Raw genomic sequence first — 23,372 nt, 5'->3', positions numbered from 1 at the left:
TCTGGATTGCTCCTTTCATTCCTATTCCTCCTCTAATACTTCCATTTTTGTTTTGAATCTATACCACTTAGGACTTTGCTCTTGCCAATGCTGTCTTTGCTGTGATTATCAATTTTACCTCCCTATTGACTTAGTATTGTCCCATCAGATCAAAAACGTGACCAGTCAAGTTCTGTGCCAGCTCTTTATAATTAATTCATTCTATTTCCATTTGTGCACATGGAAGAATGAAAATAAAACTGAATGAAAACTTAGCTATAATCTTTTCAGTAGAACTGAATATCTCATACAATTATCTTCCTGCACTAGAATAATAAATTATGCTTCTATCACATCTATATTCCTCTAAGCATTTGGTCTGCATAGTAAGTAATTTTGGAAATTATGCATAATGTACACTCCTCTTAAACAGTCCCTATTTGGATATATATATTAAATATATGAAAATATTTAAATGAAAAATCTCATATAATTATTTTCCTTTAGAATATCTTAATGTTTTATTTGGTACTTGATTTAATATTTATTATTTTTAAGCGGTTTTAGGGATTAAAACTATATATATCACCTTTCACAGACTACTTAGTCTTAATATTATGCCATGTCAAGTAAAATGTAGAAAACTTAAAACCGTATCCCCCTTTATTTTCCCCTTTTATGCTGTAATTTTCTATGTATTATATCTATAATCACTGAAGTTCTGCCACACAATGTTATATCTTGTGCTTTTAGCAGTTATGTATATTTTTTAAAATTAGAAGAATAATTGTTGATTAACCCAGATTTTACTACTTTTTACTGGTTTATTTCCCTCTTGAAGTTCTAGGTTTCCCTGTGGTAGCATTTCACTTCAGCATAAAGAACTTGCTTTAGCATTTCTTCTATAGCATGTTTGCTGTTGAAAATTTTTCATACTTTTCCTTTATTTAATAATGTATTTATTTTGCCTCATTCCTGAAGAATATTTTTGCCAGATTTAGAATTCTAGGTTGACAGTGCTTTTCTTTTCAGTACTTTATAGAAGTTCCACTGTCTCCTTGCCTCCATGGTTACTAATGAAAAAATCATAATTACTTGTATTTTTATTTCATGGTATATAATATGTAATTTTTATCTACTTTCAATATTTCACTTTGGTTGTCAGGCTTTCATAGTACTCTTCTGACCACGGTTTTCTGGAGTTTTTTCGTAGGGAGTTTGTAAGCTTCCTGACATGGTAAATTTATATTTTTCATAAAATTTTAGAATTTTTAGTCATTATTGCCTCATATAAATTTTCTGAATCACCTCAATCTCCTTTCCTTCTGGGACTCCATAGTTATGTTTGTTAGGCCTTTTTAATATTATCCACAGGTCCAAGATTCGGCTTTATTTGCCTTTTCATTATTATTATTTGTAATCTTCATTCTCTCAGTGCTTTCGATGAAATAATTTCTGCTTCTCTATCCTAAAGCCATGTCTCTCCCCTGTCTTCTTTATTGTTACTAGGGGTATCGAGTGAAATTTTTATTTCCAACGTTGTCTATGTCAAAACTAGCATTTGGTTCCTTTAAAGTTTCTGTTTCTCTTTGAGAACATCTATCTCTTCGTCTATTTCAGGATGATAACTGTATTTCTTCCTGAGCACAGTTATAATAGCTGCTTTAGAGTCCTTGATAATTCCCACATCTGAATCATCTCAAGGTTGGCTTCAATTAATTGCTTTTTCTTTGAGAAATGGCTACTTTTCCCTTTCCCTCTTCTCACATTGTCCTAATTCTTTGTGTGTTAATAACTTTAGGTGGTATCTCAAACATTTTGAATACTAAATTGTGAGATTCTAGGTCCTGTTAAAAATCTCTGACGAATACTAACTTTTTGTTTCATTCTGCTTAGTCTTGTTTTAGCAGACAATTAATCCAGGTGGTTTTAGACCACAGTTTTGCCTTCTTTCTGTGGACAGCAGTACTAGCACCAGTTCAGTTTCCAAAACCTATTCTATGCTAATTTAGGTTTGCTCCACGCACATAACACTGTTGGGACTTTGAGCAGTGGTTTATATGATTGTTTATTTTTCATGTCTTTGCTGTGCTGATGTAGTTATATCCTGCAAGTTTTGGACATATCCTGAGCATGAGACCTTGGTCACTTCATACATAGATTTAGGGGATGTTTTATCTTCTGTTCTCTTTTATAAGGAACACTCTTCATACTCTGTCTTATGAAGTCCATTTACCTCTTCTCTCACCACAAACTGTGGGTTTCTCTTGGAGCTTTAGTTTTCTAGGCTGCTATGGCAGCTGCAACTTCAAAATGCTTACCTGCCTCTAGGGCCAAACTATAAGAGAATAAAAAAGAAAAAAATGAAAACAGGCAGATTTTCCCATATTGATCTTCTTCCAAGTACTCCCTTTCTTCGCCTTCTGTACAAAAAGAAAATCTTCTTTTGGAGTTTTTGCTTCCACTGAAGCTCCCTTCTGCTTGTTGCATGGTCATATCAGGGAGTTAAAATAGGACCAAAACAACAACAACAACAACAAATAAAAACTGGGAAACACAATCATATGAATCATTTCTTCACATTTTTCTGGTTTGGTTTACTTTTTGAAATCCTCTCAAAATTGTTTTTTGTATTTGCTTGCAGTTTTAATCTTTTTCCAATAGTAGGTCATAAGACCCTCATTTCCAAGGAGCTCTTCCCCATACACAGGAGGAAGGAATGCTACAGACAGGTCAAGAAGGATCTGAACAGAAAGGCATTGTTGGGTTTACCCCTCAGTCTACTAGCATTAGATCAGACCCTTTGTGTCCAATCATATGTCTGCATAGCTATCCATTCTTCACTGAACCTAGGCATAAAAATAGTTTTCCCAGTATCTTTGGGTCTTCATTCTGAAGGCTGCTATAAACTTTTGATTAGTTGAATCTATTAGATTTTGATTAAATAAATCAAAACTTTTGATTAAGTAGGTTATGCTTTTCATTTGTCTTTTGTTACAGGAGTGTCAGACGACATGACCCTTACGATGAGAAAATGTGTGATATCTGCCCTCCCTTAGAAGCAAGAAAGGCTGAAATTCAATAGGCAGTGATCTAGCTGCCAGAGAGATTTGACTGGCTTCAGGACTTAAGCTGGCCTGGGTGGGAAGATGGTCTCTGGCAACTCTGGAAGTTAAAAACCACCTAGATAACCTGGAGACTTTAGCTGTCCTGAGTTAATAGGAAGGAAGTCTCTGTTTTCTTTTTTTCTGAATACTTTCCCCCTATCCTCAACCTTGATTCAATTAGATGTGAAATAGAGAAAACAATACTACTTACTCAGGGTTGTTTTGAAGATTAACTGAGTTTCTAAAGTGATAAAAGAGTGACTGACACATAGCAAGCTTGAAATAAATGAAATTCTGAAATATTTTTTTTGCCTGAGCAGTTTCAGAGAAACATAAATGGTAATACAAGTTTATAGGTATATATTATTTGTGAAAGAGAGCCTGCAAATATTAGTATGAAGTTTATTGATACCAAAGACTTCAAATTTAGGTTTCCTAAGAATAGGTTTGGGTATTATTTTAAGGGCAGACTTAAAATAATATAGGAAAATATCAGCTTCAATACACGGCATGGATTTTCAAATAAGTATGTACTCAACAATACTAAAACAGATCAAAAATAGTAACCTGAACATTGGACTGTTTATGGTCCATAAAGTGTTGTTGATCTGGGTAGTTTTCATTTTCTTTTTAAAATAACATTTAATTAAATGTTAATACAAGCGAACAATTTTGCATGAAACAATTTGTTTTTATATGTTGAAAAATCTGAAGATCTGGCAACTCTGGGGCTGCATTCTTAGATGGCTCCAATTTGAATGGGCTGTGTCAGTAGCCTCCTTGAGATGCAGCTTCAGTCTCCAAATCTCCAATTAGTTATAGTCCTTCTGCTTGCTGTTGTTTCCACTACACTGAACAAGGGTGTAAGTTTCCTTTTATCATCAAGTCTTTTTTTTTTTTTTTTGAGACGGAGTCTCGCTCTGTCGCCCAGGCTGGAGTGGAGTGGCACTATCTCGGCTCACTGCAAGCTCTGCCTCCCAGGTTCACACCATTCTCCTGCCTCAGCCTCCCGAGGAGCTGGGACTACAGGCGCCCGCCACCACGCCCGGCTAATTTTTTGTATTTTTTTAGTAGAGATGGGGTTTCACTGTGTTAGCCAGAAGGGTCTTGATCTCCTGACCTCGTGATCCACCCGCCTCGGCCTCCCAAAACGCTGGGATTACAGGCATGAACCACCGCGCCCAGCCCATCAAGTCTTTACTCTTATTTGTTCAAACACTATGGTTAAGAGAAAAATTATACACATACACACATACCTGCACCTCCACCACACACACACACGGACTGACACAAAGGATTTAAGTTGTGAAGCTACAACACTAAGAAAGAACAATAACTAAATCTCTGTTAAATTTCTTGGCCTCCTACTTGATTTAGTCAGAAAACCTCTAAACAATTCTAGGCCTAAAACTAAATAATAGGCCATTGCTTTTCAAACTTTAATGTGGATGTGAATCCCCCAAGGATCTTAAGAAAACACAAAGTAGGTCTGGAGTGGACCTGGAATACTGCAGTCCCAGTTGGTTCCTGAATGATGCTAATACTAGGATCTGAAAGGTCCACACTGAGTAGCAGGGAGTAGCCTGCAAGGTCTAACTCAAGCAGTCGTGTATTGTTGAAAATAAACCAATTGATAAAACTTTCTATTTCATAAGGGGCTCTATAAGGCAATTTTCTTTTTTTCTAAAGGATAATTTTGGATACAAGAAAAATCTTTTTCTAATTATTTGTACAAATGTAGTTATTTTTGGCAGATTTTGATGGATGTACATTGATGCATAGCCACATGGATCCAGAAAATAAAGAAAAGTATGTACCAGAGTGAATCAAGAAAGTCCTAGGATTTGATATGTTAGTCCATGATTCTCCAACTAGCTTCTCTGCTTCCAAACGAAGACTTCTACTCTGCATATTGATTAAAGCAGAAGATATGCAAGGAAGCTCAGCCTCTCAATTGAGTGGATTCTGAAATTTATCCTGCTGTCTTCAGCTACTAAGGCTAATTTGCAAATCACACTGTGCATGACTAAGCATAAACTGTAAGCATATATATTTATCTTCATTTTTTAAATTGTAATCATTCACATGAGGCCTGGTCTACACACCTTAATTTCTTTCTTTGCTTCATGATTTTTTTTTCCTTTCAAACATTTGAAATTGCTAAGTTCCAGGTACTTAATATATACATGAGAGTAAGATGTGATGTTGATTCTCTGACATCTCATAGCCTGGTTTCCAGGTACTGGTCGAGCTCTATTAGCCTCCTGCCTGGAGACAGTAATTTTGACTCAACTTCACCAGTCCTTTTCCCAGGAACAGAGACCAGGGAGACCCAGGGACCAATCTCTTGGGTCTCAACTTTCTGAGATTTTATTTTATCTAATATGGACCCTTTTGAACATTAAAATTCTTCCCTTGAATATTTTTACCACTTGGATAGAGACCTATGTTTTCATTTACTACCTCCAGGTTGAAAGATTTGGGAGAGAATTCCTGACTCAAATTTGATTCATATTTTAATATCAGATCTGTTTGGAATCTCTATTTTGGGCCAATGGTACCCTCCTCATGTGTACGCCTCAGAGAGCAATTACACTTGGCCTTTACTATTTCTGGACTCTCTATCTCCAAGTATCTCTATCACATTATATGAAAGCATAGAGTGGCATGATAAACCAACCCTTTTTAATGTTTTCTCATTCCTGGATGCTGTGTTATTCTCAATTGTAACAATATCCTTTTTTCTTTCTTTTCTTTCCAGTTTTATCTCTCCCAATACATATAATATTCTACATCCTCTATTATACTCAGAATTTGGAAATTAACCCCAGTATGCTGATTAATAGTCATAACTACATCTAGATAACAAAATATGCATGTATATGAAGGAGGTAGACGATAGGGGAGGGCACGTTGAAAGTTTTTTTAATCCTAATTTCTTGAAACTCTTCTTATGTGAGTCCCTTGGCTACTCTTACATATGCATCATCTTCTCTCTCATGATCACATATGCTTTAAAATATGTAAAATGTATATGAATATATTTTATGCCTGGTTGCATTTTAATACCTTCCGTCAAGTGTTCCAGCGTGAAACAGGAGCACTTGGGAAGCACTGCAATGAATTTAGTGCTCACTCAGCATATTGATAGAGTCTTTCCTAAAACAACAAAAAGTGTTGACAGCAAATTGAAGATCTTAAAGGTAAGACAGACTGATCATACTTTGGTTATTTATAAAGCTAAACTTATACATATTCACACTCAGGTTTTGAGGAAATGAATTCTTATATAGAATATATTCTCACCAAGAGTTTACTGTTCATCTTGTGTTAAAAAATTAAAAAATGAAAATGAGTCTTCATCACTTTATTCCTTTCTTTTTCCATTATCAACCCTTACATTATTTTCTAATGTTTTTCTGAACTTTCTGGCCAATAATCAATATTTTGAAGAGAAGAGGTTGCTTTAATGTCAGTTAGTTCCTTACTAAACCTTTATTACAACTTTTTTTTCTCACTTGTCTATTTCCTTGAGCAAACATGACATGAAGCATTTTCACAAGAGCCTGTTCCCAGAGAAATTAAGGTCAGTGAAAGGCCAAATCAAATGGTAACAGATTTTGAAGGAAGGATGAATGATGCATTTCTTAACTGTAACAGGGAAAGCAAGTTACATACACTTATTTTACTTTTGCAGACCAGAAAAATGTAGTTTTTATATACAACAGCATGTAAAATAATCTTTAATCCAGTATTCTGATTTGGTTTAGGTAATATGTATTAACTAATAGTTTTTGGTTTTTAGTTTATTTTTTTCTGTTCTGAGAAACATAAATGGTATAAATGTGAATGGGAAATAATCAGGTATGAATAATTAAATTATTAAATCATTGGAGTCTAAAGTTCAAACAGAAATAAGAAAATTAGATTATGTGGATAATTATTGACCAGATAAACAAAGAACCTCATTATTTCCTAGTAATGATGGTCTTCCTTCCACAAATGTCTACATCACCTTATAGTTATTCAAATGTTAAACCTAAAATCTCCCTTGATTCAGCCAAATGATACATTCCTTCTGGTCCAGTTGATTCATCTAATGAAATATTTTTCCACTTTATCTCACCCTTTGCATTGATCCTGACTCAACTCTAGTTCAGGTACAACCTTTGCACATGACCAACTGGTTTTCTTGCTTTTCAGCCTTTTCTCCATCCATTCAGTCTATAATCAGTTTTATGTTCTCAAAACATATGTGTCATAAGTGTTCTTCCATGTTCATAAATCTTCAGTATTTCCAAAAGCTTGTAAGAGTGCTTCAGCATCTGTATATTATATAAACATCACATGGGCATTTGATTTAAATGAAGGTATTAGATACCTAGAAACAACTCTAGATACTCTGAAAAGACTGTTTGGCCAATATTGTTTCTTAAATATTACTCCAGGGTGATTAGAAAGCACGTGGTCCAAAGTTTCACAAGTATTATTCTACAGGGTAAAGTTTAATCATTGCCTTCCATGAGTAAAGGCACAATGTACCTTGCTAACTATATCTCTTACCCAACGAAGCAAGTTCTTTACTTTAGCTAAGATTCATATTGATTCTCTTTTCATACCTCCTTTTTCATTATTGTCTTCTCCCACTTATGAAGAAAAGTATGAGTCTTAGTCATCATCAATCTTTTATAGTGCATTGAGGGGCAAATAAAAAGACAAAGTTACATATCATTATCTAAGATACCTCCTTTAACAAAGGCACCATCCTTTTGGGAGGGCTTTATGACTTTCACTGGCTTGTATGTGTGTCTGTATAGTGTAAGGCATTACATATGGAATGGAATTTGTGTTACACAGTTAGTGTTTTGAAATCAAATTAAGATATACAGAGTGACTATTAGGAGCACTGACAATTTTATTTGCATAAGTTAAAAAATAGCATTTTTCAACAATTGTAGAAAAATAGATGATTTCTGACAGAGAGCCTCAAAGTTGCTAGAAACCTGATCCATCTCTTTCTCCCTCTATCTATCTATCTATCTATCTATCTATCTATCTATCTATCTATCTAAAATGAAGTTTATATATATAAACTTATGTGATATATGAATTATATATATAAACATGATAAATATTTATCATTTTTGTATATATAATATACACATATTTATAAATTTGTATGATATATAAACTTTTCATTAAAGGCCTTTCTTTTTTGTTAACATCTACAAAATAAATAAAGTTGTACTCTTAAAAGCAAGATATCTAACCAAAGTATTAGAAATTTCTAAATATTTTCAATGTTATAGAAGGAAATGAAATATTATTCAGCCTTAAAAAAGAAGGAGATTCTACTATTTGAAACAACATGAATGAACGTGGAGGATGTTTACTCAGTGAAATAATTCAGTCACAAAAGTGCAGATACTGCAGGATTCCTCTTATATGAGACATCTAGAAGTAGATAATAGATTGGTGGTTACTAGGGAGTGAAGAAAGGGGGATATGTGTAATTGTTGTTCAACGGGTATGAAGTTAGTTATACAAGGTGTGTAAATTCCAGTGATTTGCTGTACAACATATCACCTGTAGTTAACAATAAAGTATTGTACATTTAAAAATTGTTAAAAGGGTACATCTTATGTTTAAAGTTCTTACCACAAACAAAGAGAGCCACAAGGAAACTTTTGGAGGGGATGGATATATTTAATACTTTGCAGTGGTGGTAAAGTGGATACATATGTTCAAACTCAGCAAATTGTATACCTTAATTATGTTCAGTTTGTATCATAATTTTATTTCAATAAAGCTGAAAAAACACTGCTTTGTATTTTTATTTTAAACATTTATTCATATACATGTCTATTATTTGGTTTAAATGTTACTCATATTCATTTTTACCTATTATGCTCTGTTGCCACAGTGAAATTGTAATCTGTTGCTGGACATGGATTTTCTTTCACATTTAGGTATTTTCTCTCATACTAAAAATGTGCATTCAACAGATCATTGTTAAATTATAACAAATATTGAATTTATTTCTAAAAGTACAATATAACTCATCTTTGTTTACATGGAAGAGGTAACACACTGAAAATCGATACAGACTGAAAAAAAAGTTGTTTTCTCCAAGTATTTTAATAATTTTAACAACACTCAGAGAAAAGTCACACTTCCCTGATAGTGACAACTAAATTTTGAAATAAAATTCTAGTCAAGCAAGTATTAACTTCTTTCTAGCAATTTTACATTAAAACTATAGAAAGACTTTCAGAATCAAGAGCACTATGAGAGGAAACTTGATTTTCTATCCTAGCTATATCATTTGTTTTCTGTGACCTTAAAACAATTTCTATTCATCTTTTCCTGAACTAAAAAAAAAAAAAAAAAAAAAAAAAAAAATGTAAACTTTTTCTTAGGTTAAAATTCAAACAGAAAGTATTTTCACATTAAGGACTTCTTGTTATTATAGTGTGGACCAAAGCACACAGAACATGAAAGCAAGTCAATTCCCTAGGCATCTTTAGAAATGTTCTTTTCTTAGAGAGAAAAACTGGAAAACAAATGGATTCAAAATCTATCTTCAAAATACAGAGTTGGGAAAGGAATCTTATCCATTTCTTCTCATTGTTAAGAAATGACTGCAGTAGAGTTCCAAATATATGTAGTACAAAATAATCTAATTATGGATGTCTTCACATTCGATGTTGTGACACATCTGATAAGGCCAGTGCACTTGACGTAAAGGCTGACGATTGCTCAATGAGCAGATATGCCACGCTTCTATCTATTCTGGCAGCTTCTATTACAGTTTGGAGTCAACTCAGGACAACTCTTCATGACTCTATGTCAAGTTGTATTAAAAAACATGTCAACTCTAATGTTCCATCATTTATACATTTGCAATCATTCTGGTTAATTATTATTGGAACTGGCATCCCATTTTCATTCTACTGCTACATAACCAAGCAAGCTTGATCAACCTCAAATTCATTGCAGCATGGCAACAGAAAGATTTGTTCCCACATGTTCAACTATCATTTCCTTATTTCTCAATGAGAAATTATATTTTATTATAAATTGCCAACAGTATCTATCAAAAGTCAAGCAATCACATATTTCTGATCGCAATAGAAGCAGAGAGAAAATTTAACAACTTGGATGTTATCCGTATTAAGTTTAGGATCTTTTTCCCTCTTCACACATAGCTTGGTAGAATTCTTCTAACAAAGACCAAAACTGAAACTTCAGTATATATATTAGATTGGTTCAATATCCAATATCAATATCAAACACCAGTATCAAGTCAGACTTTAAAATAATATTTTCCTTAGCAATATTTACCAAGGTGGTAATTATAATATTCATAAGGTTGAATAAGGGAGATCACTCATTATCTAATATTTTTATATTCAATAACAACATGTTTCTATTCTGAGGAAGATTATTTTTGAGGAAAATTCTTGAATAATAAAGATAAATATTTTCAAGAAATGTGCCAATCAACTCAACTGAACAGTCACAAATTTTTAACAGCAGAGGGCAATCTTCTCTAGCAAAAGTATATGTAGGGTAAAAATCTCTGGCTGTGGATTCTTCACTGACAATATATTTTTGTCTTAGTTCTCCCTCTAAAGTAAACAAATAACTATATAAATATATGTGTATATATAATATATGTATTTTAAGGCTATAGATTTTGCACTAATCTTTTGTGTTTGAACATGTATTACTATTTCAATTATTTTGAATGAAGTGTTCAACAGTAAGCAATAAGGGGCAGGATGAGATCTGTTATCAAATCTTCTTAAGGGTAATGCACCATTTAATGAAGATTTCATGGACAGGAAACAATGTGCATCACGTAGAAGGAAAACATTACAAAGGACTTGGTACCACCAGTACATTCTGTATTCTGCCATAGACATACTTATTTAAATTGAAATGAAAGCTGATCCACTGTAACCAGAAGGTAACAGACAATCTGATAAAAACAAATTCACTAAGTAATTGCCTGCTACTAACAGCAAGCATCTGTCTTTAGTATAACCTGACTCTTAGTTTTGAAAGTCAAAGTGATGTATACATCAATAGGAAAAGTTATACATCAAGGAGAATGCTTGGGAATTCAGGTTGAACCTATTGATCCATAGGAGGAAGATTTCAGCCAGTAACCTGAGCTGAAATCAAGTTCTTTTTGGTAGATTTTCAGTGAATAAGAGTAAATTTGTTGTGGTGCAACTTCATTTACTAAATCATGTGGAAGCTACTACTTTGATTGTCTTTATTAGAATTTTATCTAATGCTTTAACAATATAATAACACTCTCTTCCTGACCGTTAATGGGCTAATATACCAGACAGATATTTAAAGTATCAAGTATCAAAATATTTTAATTTTTATTCATTCATATTTTTCTCTGATATTTAAAATTGATGTTAGGAAACTGAAAAATTGAGTCTCCATTCATAACTCAGGAAGGAAAACACTCAAAGGAAAGAGCAACCCTGGTTTGAAGGGAGGCAGGAGGGTGATTGAGCATACGTGGCTTCTTAAATCTGCAGAAGGATGTCAGAGTTAAGGGTCTGTAGTATTTTTGCCAGACACAGTCATGGATTGCCTTTTGGTGTTTCTCAGGGTAGCTCAACCCAGCAATGAAAGTGGTGGAGACCCACAGCAAATAGCTGAAGTGATTTCTATGAATCCCTGAAGTTAGCCTCTGATCACAGAGAAAGGCATTTCTCAGGCATTCCTTAGAGGTTGGTTAATGGAGTCTAAGGATAAAGGAAGACACTTCTTATAAAGAGGCAAGTGAGGAAAAAGACATAATATTGGGTACATCTCTGGGTGGAACATTTAGAATTGCTCTTAAGCCGAATGGAAAGACTAGACTTCCTCTGGATTAGTAATTCTAATAGTGACAAGTATTTTTTGTCAAATAAAAACATTCCAATTTAGAGGAATAAGCCAAAGTATGTTTCTTTTATTTATTACACTTTATAGCGGCAAAATCTATTTTAATTATAAGCTAAGTTTATGTAAATATAATTGCCCACTCTCTGTAAATGTAGTAAACATTACAGAACACAATTGTTCCATATACGATAATTATATATAAAGATATAAAATATGCCATTATTACCTAATTTATATTGTTTATTAGAATGTGTGTGTCCCACCCCTGCAGTACTTCAGCATTCTGAGGTAACAAAGAAGACAGTTGGCTTACTGTATCTTAGAAAGGTTTATTGATTTTGTTATTGCTACAACCATCATGGGAGCAGAGGCAGCAATTTCTCAAGCCTGGTTCCAAAAGGATTAAATCTGACCAAGATTTATATAAGTCAAAATCTCTGTATTCTATTGCAACCATATAACAGCATCTTCTTCAGTTTTACCTTCCTCGCATGACGCTAACAGAAACGATGAGACTAGAAGGAATATTAGGAGGCATCTGAAGAAATAAAAGGAGACATGCTTACCTTTCTACTTTGACTCTAAAACTAGGAAAGAATTTTCTTGTTTAAAACCTCATATAGCAATTGATTGTTTTTATGGGTTCTTGGCATACAAAATAATGCCCAGATATTATTGCTTTTTCATCTATGGCCTGTATTGGGAGAGCAGATACATATTAATATTAAGTTTAAAATATGAAACACAGGTCAAGGGAAATTTATTTTCATGGTAAAAGAAAATACAGATTATCTGACCCAAAATATCTATTACTGATATTGTGTGACTGTCCCATCATTGTATTTTGGCAAGAGCTAACTTGTATTTTGAGTTTCATAGGTCCACAAATTGGGTCCCAGGATAGATCAGACCCAAAATCTCACTCACACCTGACATATCTGATTTAGATAATTTAGATAATGAGATGTGAGGCCATATAGCTGATAAAATTGAGATGAGATTTCAGACTTAAGTTGTAATGACTGAGACTTTTGGAAATCTTGGGCTAGGATGAATATATTTTGCATGTGGAATTGACATGAATCTTTGGGGCCAGAGGGCAGACTATGGTTGGCAGAATAAGGTCCCCAACAAGGGATTCGTTGTTTGAATCCCACATATCTGGAAATGTGTTTTTACAAAGCATAATATAGTTTGCAATTATGATTAGGTTAAGGAACTTGAGCTTGAGTTAGGGAGCTTATTCTGGATTATTTTAGTGGTCTCAGTCTAATAACATGATACCTTAAAATCAAAGACTTCTTCCTGGCTGGAGTCAGAGGGAGATATGATTATGGAAGAATAATCAAAGAAATTCAGTGTTGCTTGCTTTAAAAATGGAAGAAGGACGTCCTGAGTCAAAGATTATGGGTGGCTTCTAGAAGATAGAAAAGTCAAGGAAATGGATTCTCCGCTGGAGCCTCCAGAAAAGAATGCATTCCTGCTGACACCTTGAAACCCATCCCGGACATTTAACATACAGAACTCTAAAATAATACATTTGTATTGTTTTAAGCCTCAAATTGAGGGTAATTTGTCACAGCAGCAATTAAAAGTAAGACAGATTATAACCATATTAATTAGTTGTGGAGATTACATGTATAATATATGCAGAGTACTTGCCATATATAGGCCTTTTTTTTTTAGTTATCAGCATTTCCTGACTTATCCCAATACATCTATATCCTGTTCATTCCTAATTTCTTCAACAATATATAATTTTACCCTTCTCTGTACTCTACTCTACTTATATTTAATATTGAATAGACCTTAGCTTTTCTATTTAATTATATACTTGTTAATGACAGAGTTGAGGTTCATTTTTGTAACTCCTTTACTTTCTTGTATATGTTTATTGTTCATTCAGTCAATAAATATTTGGCAGAAATATATTTTAGACTATAAAATCTATATAGTCTATTCTGTAAACTATTAAAATAGTCAATAAATCAGACTATGCCATTCTGCATCCATTCATTCTTTATGATAAGCCTATCATTTGCTTTTTAATGAGTGTTCTCAGAGAAAAATCTGTTTAAAATTTTACTCCTATGCATTATTGCTGCCATTAGTGGCTATTATTATCATTGCTGCTGCTGTTTTAGAATCAAAAAATATTATTAGTTGTAGGCTTACTCTGCTTTAAGTTTATATATTTACTTTAAAGAATACTGGCATTATTTTTCTTTGAAAAAATACACATAGGATTGTAAGATATCTAACAATATAAAAATATAATGAACAAAGTTAAAAACATCCTTATATACATAATGAAGTAACGTCCATCATTACTATTTGATGACTATTATTTCACATATCCTAAACAGAGAGAAATCAAGAAAAAACAGATAAAAATAATTTTATAATAGTGAGACAATAATACACATTTTATTTATAAAGTATATTAACATGAAAAGTCATATATTTATATATTTAAAGTATAATTATAAGCATGTACTAAATATTACATAACACTGCAATTAAGAGGATTGCTCAGTTTGTTGACTTTGCTTTTGACTATTTACCTCCTCTGAATATATGTGAATTTGAAGTTCCCCAAGGATGCCTCTTAGATCTTTTCAGACTTGTTTGCTTATCTTGACTGCTCATTTCTGACAAGTAAAAGGGTGTAAAACAATTCTTCAGAGTAAATCTACTCCTAATCTCCTCACCTTGCATTCAGTTATTAGAAAATTTATTTGTATAGACAGAAAAAGTCAACAATGCTGAGATGAGTATATCTGACGTTTTTTTTTTTTTTCATTTTTTTTTGTGTGTGTGCTTCCAGAAACAACCTGTTTAGTGGCTGCTGATTAACTCCCAAAGATTGATATACTGAAGAAGGATGGCCTCATCTTGACACCAATGCTACTAGGCAATAACAATCACTGTGACTCAGAACAAATTCTCTGGGGGAAGGCAGTGAAACTTCTGGCCCCTAGTGGTAAACTCTCTCTCTTCTTGACCTTACCAGACCACAAGATTGAAAATATTCTGTGGCCTGATGCCCTTAAATTGATCATATTAATACAATCAAGCAGAAAAGAAATTATTTCTCCCTCTGTCTCTCTGTCTATAGATATACTTACTACTATAGTATACATGTACATATACATATATAGAAGTAAATATATATATAATTAGTATATATTGAAGCAGTAAAGATATATAAATATATTTGTATTCTTCTTCAGCTCCATACTCTAAATAAAAAAATATCCTTCAAGAGTTCATACATCCAGACCTCCCTTCTGAAAAGAATAATAATCCCATGTTTATCTCTGCACTTATTTGCTAATTAAAGAAGAATATTGAGCACCCAAAATACGTCTGATATTATTGTAGACACTTTTAATATGGGAGGAAAACAAAGAAACAAAGATACAAAAATACTTATCTTCATGGAGATTTAGATTTCCTGAGTGTTTTTTGCTACAATACTGCAATTTCTGTCTGCATCGAACACTTATAACAGGGTCATACAGGTGGTACCTTATGTCGGCTGAGGAGTTTCCATAAGTGCCAAGCAAAGGGACAGAATGTCAGGGTGAGAGTCCCTGGGAAATAATCTAGAAAACTCTATGAGAAATAAACACTGCCCCTCTATGGACCTATAACTCTCATAAAGTTTAACACTATACATGAAAGACATGAGCACTCTCCAAGCCTAAAACACTTTTCACTGCAAATGAATGTTAAACAAAATCCAAAGTAATGGTACATTAATCAATTTAGGTAAATAAGAAAGGTATATTTTATTACTATGAATAATGTGGTAAATGATATATATTTAATTTTATTTTCCAGTCATTCATTTTTATCACACAGAAAGGTAATTCATTTTTATATTGACTTTGTATCCTGCAATATTGTTAATTTAGTCTAGTAAGTTTTTAAAAGACATTTCTTAGAATTTCCTACAAATGCAATTATGTTACAAGTGAAATAGTTTGCCTTGTTCATTTTAATCTGTATTCATTTCCTTTCCTTTTCTTACCTATCGTACTGGCTAGGACCTCAAGTATCAAGTGGTATTAACAAATATTCATGCCTTTTTCCTATCTCTTATTATTTCCCTGTTAAGTAGTCTGTTAGCTGTAGGTATCGATAGATTCCCTATATGAAACTGAATACATTTTCTTCTACTCCAGTGTGTTAAGAACTTTTATTACTCATAAGTACCAAATTTTGTTGAATAATTGTTTTGCCTCCACTGACATAGTCATATGGTCATATTTTGCATTTCCTTGGTAACTAATGATGTTGAGTAACTTTTCATGTGCTTACTGTCCATATAGATATTTTTTTGTGACGTGTCTGTTTAAGATGATTACCCTTTTCTATTGAACCATTTGTTTTGATATTATTGAGTTGTAAATGTCTCTTATATGTTCTACATATAAGCCTTTTTATGATGTATATTTGTAGATAACTTCTCTCAATCATGACTTGTCTTTTCATTTTATTAGCTGTTTTGAGAAAAAGTTTTTAATTTTGGTAAAATTTATGTATTTTTTAATAGTTCGTACCTGTTGTTCTCTCTTTAAGAAATGTTGTTTGCCTATCTGAAAACCAAAAAAAAAAAAAAAAAAAAAAAAAAAAAAAGTTGATATAGTTTGGCTGTGTCCCCACCTGAATCTCACCTCGAATTGTAATAATCCTCAGGTGTCAAAGGCAGGGCCAGGTGGAGATAACTGAATCACAGGAGACGTTTCCCCCATACTGTTCTCGTGATAGTGAATAAGTCTCACGAGATCTGACAAGTTTATAAATGGGAGTTCCCCTGCACAAGCTCTCTTGCCTGCCAGAATGTAAGACAGGTATTTGCCTCTCCTTTGCCTTCTGCCATGATTGTGAGGCCTCCCAAGCCATGTGGAACTGTGAGTTCATTAAAAGTATTTTCCTTATAAATTACCAGTCTTGTGTATGTCCTTATAGCAGTGTGAGAATGAAGAAATACATTTTTTTCATATTTTCACATATAATTTAACAATTTTAGTTATTAAGTATAGATAAACAGTTTATCTTGAGGTTTTTAAAATGCATGATGTAAGGGAAATGTTGGCATTTATCCTTCTTTCCAAAGAGAATATTCAGTTATCCCAACACCGCTTGTTGAAAAAGCTTCTTTTATCTGGTAAATTGTCTTCATCACTTTGCAAATAATCAATAGACCATGTAAAAATAGATCTATTTCTGGATTTTATATTTTTCCATTTCCCTACTGGGCCAATACCTTGTCTGGATTTGGTTGTCTTGATTACTACATTTTGAAATGTCCTCTAAATTGTTCTGCTTTTCAAAGATTCTTTTGACTTTTCTAAATAATTTGCTAATATGTAAATTTTAAAATCAGCTTCTCAACCTCTCACAAAAAAGCCTACAAGAATTTTAATTGGGATTGAATTCTATCTACAGGTCAATTTGGACAGAGTGGCCATTTTCAACAATAATGAATCTTTCAGTTCCCAAACATGATGTATTTATTCCATTTACTTTTTTTCTATTTCTCTTTGCAATGTTTTCTAGTTTTCCATTTATCAATTTTATATATTTTGTGTTGTTTATTCCTAGTATATTTTTCTAGATACTAATAATAATTAAACTTTTATTATTTTTTGTCATTAGCCTTCAGTGAAACTTTGGTTTTGAATGCTAATATTATATCTGAAAATCTTTGCATGTTCATATATAAGAGCTGGTGGTTTTTGTGTAGATTCCTTGGGATTTTCCATATAAACAGTTATACAGTCTGTGAATAAAACAATTTTCTTTCTTTTGTTTCAATTGTTTGGTATTACATTTCTTTTTTTTCTTTTTCCTTTTTTTTTTTTTTTCTTGAGATGGAGTAGTCTGTTTCTGTTGCCCAGGCTGGATTGCAGTGGTGCAATCTCAGCTCACTGTCACCTCTCCTCTGCCTCCTGGGCTCCCAGGTTCAAACGATTCTCCTGCCTCGTCCTCCTAAGTAGCTGGGATTACAGGCTCCTGCCACCACACCCGGCTAATTTTTGTATTTTTAGTGGAGACAGGGTTTCACCATGTTGGCCAGGCTTGTCTCGAACTCCTAACCTCAGGTGATCTGTTCGCCTCGGCCTCCCAAAATGCTTGGATTACAAGCGTGAGCCACCACGGCCAGCTGACATTTCTTTTTTACCTTGCTCTATTGCACTGGCTAAGAATTATTATTAAATGCTGAATGAAAATAGAACAAACATTTTTGCATTTTTCCCCCTGACTTGGAGGATTCAGATTTTAACCACTAAGTATGATTATATAACGGTTTTATAATTATAGATGCCCTTGTCCATTGATAAATTCAAGTTATCTTCAATTATTAGTATGCTGAGGTTTTTGTCATGAATAGATTTTGAATTACATCAAATATTTATTGGGCATTCATTTACATATCACTTTATTAATATTGTTAAATACGGTAATTAATTTTCTAAAGTTAATAGAATATTTTCAATATTTGAAATATACCATATTTGGTCATGATTCATTATCTTTTTAAAGTAACTGCTACAATTCATTTGTTAACATTTTATAAGGATTTTTAAAAAATGTTTTCATTTCTGTTAATGTCTTTGTTTGACATTGGTATCAGAGTAATAATGCTGACCTAACAAAATGAGTTGGAAAATGTTTCCTCTAACTATATTTTCTAAAATCCTTTTGAGGTGAATATTATTTATTTATTAAATATTTGATAGGGTTCAGCAGTGAAACAATCTGGGCCAGGACTTTTGTTTGTTTCCTACTTGTTAGTAGGTTTTTATTACAATGTATTTAAATGGCATAGATATTTAGACTTCTGTTTGTTATCACCTTCTGAGTCAGTTTTGGCACTGTGTATCTTTCTAGAATTTTTCTGTTTCATGTAGATTCTCAAAATTTTTGGCACAGTTTATTCATAATATTCTCATATTATCCAGTCTTTTTCATGATCCCATATTTTATGATTTAACCTGCTGGATCTGTCATGACATTCTCTTGCATTACTTATATTGGTAATTTTGTATTTTAGATTTTGTATTTTTATCAGACCAGTCAGAGGCCAATTAATCATACTGATCTTTACCAATAATCAATTTAATTGCATTAACATTGTCTATTTTTTATTATATTCCTTTTTTTTTTACTTTGTGTTTAATTTCCTTTCTTGTTTTTTGAGGTGGGAACTTCTATCATTAGATTATTGATTTTTAGAACTTTCTTCTTCAAACATGCATCTTTATAAATTTCTTTTGAATCACTGATATTTTCTTATTCATATTGTTATAAAAATGTTTTTATTTTTCTTATGATTTCTGCTTTGACTCATGAATTATCTAGAATTATGTTTTTAATTTTCAAATAATCGGGGTTTCCCTAGTAGTCTTACTATTGTGTTCAGAGAACACGATATTCAATTTTAATCTTTTCTACTTTACTCTTATTTATGGGCCACAATATGGTCTAAATTAGAAAATAGTCCATGTGTATCCACAAACAACAAGTATGTTACAAGTTTTGGATGTATTGCTCTACACATATCAATTAAGTAAAGGTGGTGGTTGTGTCTTTCAGACCTATGCCTCTTCTAATTATTTCTCTGGTTGCTTTATCATTTGCTTAGAAAATATATTGAATTAGTTTTGTATTGATGCTGTCAAAAATTATCACATATTTAGTGGTTTAAAAACAATTCCTATTTATTAACTGACAGCTCTGTAGTTCCTCAGTCCAGGTAAAGCATGACTCAGCTATTTCTGTTCTCTGGGTTTCACAGGCCACAGGAAAGTGTCTGCAGGGCTGTGCACCTTTCTGGGTGTTCGCAGTATGAATCTCCTTCCAAGCTCAGTTAGATTCTTGGAAGAATTCATTTTCATTCTGTTGCAGAAATGAGTTTCCCCATTTGCTTGCTGGCTGCTGGTCAGATGTTGTTTGTAGTCATTCATTAGTTCAGGATTTCCTTCCTCCATCTCAGAATCCAGTAATAATAGTTTGTGTTTTCTTCATGCTTCAAATCTTTCTGATCTCCCATGGGCATCATCCCCATCTCTTACTCTCTTTCTTTCTCTTCTTACGCTTTTTTTCTGGCTTACTTTTCTGCTTTCCTTTTCTCCTTTTTAGGTCTCGTGTGACTGAACTGGGCCCACCTAGACAGTCTAGGATAATCTCCCTACTTTAAGGTCAGCTGTTTAGTAACCTTAATTACATTTGCAAAGTCACTTTGTAGCAATAATTAGATTAGTGTTTGACTGATTTAGCAGAGGACAGGAATGATGTTGGAAAGTTTTTAGAATTTTGTCTACCACAGCTGATAACATCTCCAGTCATAATTTTGCATTTTCCTATTTCTCCATTTAATTTTGTTATTTTTATGGCATGTTTCATGAAGCACCTATTTATTAGCCCACACACATATATTTCTTCTTTATGAATTTACACTTTTATCCAGATGAAATTTATACTGTGTCTATGTAGTACGTTTTGTCTTGAAATCCATTTTATGTAATTTATACCCATTTTGCTTTCTTTTTATTATTACCACTTGTATGGTATATCTTTCTTCCATCCATTTGCTTTCAGCATATCTGTATCTTTATATTTAAAATGTTTTTCTTACAGAGAGAATATGGTCAGATTTTAACCTTTAAAAATGGAACTTTAGGTAGTTCTCTTAGGGTTCCTAAAACTAATATGCTAGGCTGCACTTAGTCTTTAGACAGTTGTCAAAAATTCAACCTTTTTTTAAAAAAAATCTTCATCTATAGTATCTCCAACCGTATTTTACTACTCCTCTCAGAATAAAAGCAAACTTAGTTTTTTTTCTTTACACAGAGGGGCTAATCATTTTCTTGTTCGAATTCCTTTAGCATTCTCTAAATTATCAGCTTTCTGGTGGGTTTTAAATATTTTAAAACATTATGATATGACATGTGATTCTAGAAAATCTTAAGTAAAAGGAATCAGGTTTACTTTCACTTCACATAACAATCTTCAAGACATTGGGCATGTGGCAATAGAAGCCAGCAATTCCTGAGAGAGAAGAAACAGATGAGCCCTAAAATTTGAGGGCTAAGTGCATGGAGACAGTATCCAAAAAGCAGGACAGGTAAGTGGAATTCAATTGGAGTCCTGTGGTATATACATTACTTACTAAATCATGATGAAAATAACAATGTAACAAAATAATAATTTAACAGCTATAGATAAAAACTGTGAAACACAGAAAATGCAATAGTTTGATAAATACATATATTCTTATATACTTAGAAAATGATATATGATCATATTTAGTAAGGTATGTTTTCAACTGTATAACAACAGAATAAAAATAAAGAAGGGAGAAAGAAAAATGTTGAGAAGATAGGAATAATATGTAATAAACAGAATACACGGACATAGGTTTAACAAAAACAGAATTCAATATTTGAAGGAAATTAATAATATAAACAAACCTCTGGAAATTTGTTCATGAAAAAGAAAGAACTCTCAAATAAATAACATTTAAAATAAGAACATTTTGTTAAAATTCATATAAATACATGTTTTAAAATTGCTTAGTAAACTGGGAATGGAATTATCTACTCTCTTTGCAGATAAGTGTATCATTCCATTTTCATACTGTTATAAACAACTGGCTGAGACTGGGTAATTTACAAACAAAGGAGATTTAATTGACTCACAGCTCTGCATGGCTGGGGAAGCCTCAGGAGACTTACAATCATGGTGAAATGTGAATTGGAATAAGGCACCTTCTTCACAAGGTGGCAGAAAGGAGAAGTGCAGAACGAAGAAGGAAGATCCCCTTATAAAACCATCAGATCTCGTGAGAACTCACTCACTATCACAAGAAGAGCATGGAGGTAAAACGTCCCATGATTCAGTTACCTCCACCTGGTCTTTCCCTTGACACCGAGGGATTATGGGGCTTACAATTCAAGATGAGATTTGGGTGGGAACAGAAAGCCTGACCATGTCAATAACCCTTGAATAGTATCTAGAAAAACCTTATAAATATTGTTTCCATGGTCAAACAGAAAAAATATCTTTTAAAAGTCAGAACAAAATTTCAAAATTAAAACTCTTATTCAGTATTTGGAAAATCTTCTCCAATGTAGGTAAACAAACAAAAAACATGAAAAATTTGGAAAGAAAAGTTAAAACTATATAGAGAACATTTAAAAAACTACGTATAGGCAGATGGATAGAATTAATGCTAGAGTTTTGCCAGGGTGATATTTCTATAATCAATATATAAAAATCAACTATATGTCCAGAAGAAAGAAGATAATTTAAACAAAAAAACAGAACAGCAAAAATAAAGCATAATTTTAAGAAAATATATTCAAAATATTAATATAGATAATGCTAAAATTTATTAAAAGAAAATTAAAACACTTAAATAAGTGAAGACATATATTTTCTTCATGGAAAGAAAGACTTATTACATTAAGATGGTTGATTTTGCTCAAATTGATTTTCAGATTCTATGTAATTCCAGTCAAAATTTCAGTATTTAAAGGAAACTGACCAGCTACTGCTAAAATGTAAATGGAAAAATGTACAAATCTTAGAATGAAGTAAACCTAGAAAAAGTATATTATGTATTTTTATAACAATTAGTGAAACATTATGAAGTCAGAGTAATTTATGTCATATGGCACAGGTGAAATAATAGCAAAAATTATCAATAAACCAGTATAAAGAGCTAAGAAACAGGTTCACGCATACATTAACACTTTTATAAAGATACATTGCACATTCCTGAGAAAGGCTGAACCCCACAAAAATAGTGCAGAGCAAATTAGTTATCCATATAGACAAAATATAATAAATACAATTTGGTACTACTGAATTTCAAGTGTAAAAATAATGGCAAAATTTTCCAAAGATAATAAAAAGCTGTGTGACCTTACAGAGAGAAGAACATTTTTATAAAACACACAATAATTGGAATAGAAAAAATTGATACATTCAACTAAAATTACAGATTTCAATTTATCTAAAATATCCATTATTTCCTGAGAACAAGCCCACGACCGGGAGACTGTGCAACTCACATACTAAATAAATAAAAACTAGGTCAATAAACAAGTAGAGCAGCAGGCCAGAAATAGAACAGGAATTCCACATAAGAGAAATCGTAAAAGCAAATAAATATATGAAGAGATAATCAGAAAACTTTATAATAAAAAAATTAGGTGTAGTAGTGAACCACATATTCATATCTATTAGATTCATAAAATATCTGGCATCTGGACAATGTGGAACAACAGGGATGCTTACACCACGCTGATGGAAGTGTATAGTGGTACAGTTTCTTTGAAATTATAATATGCA

The sequence above is a fragment of the Macaca thibetana genome, chromosome 13 (genome assembly GCF_024542745.1).
Source record: "Macaca thibetana thibetana isolate TM-01 chromosome 13, ASM2454274v1, whole genome shotgun sequence".
NCBI classification, from domain to species: domain Eukaryota; kingdom Metazoa; phylum Chordata; class Mammalia; order Primates; family Cercopithecidae; genus Macaca; species Macaca thibetana.
The sequence above is the reverse complement of the archived record's forward strand: the minus strand, read 5'-3'. Positions refer to the sequence as shown.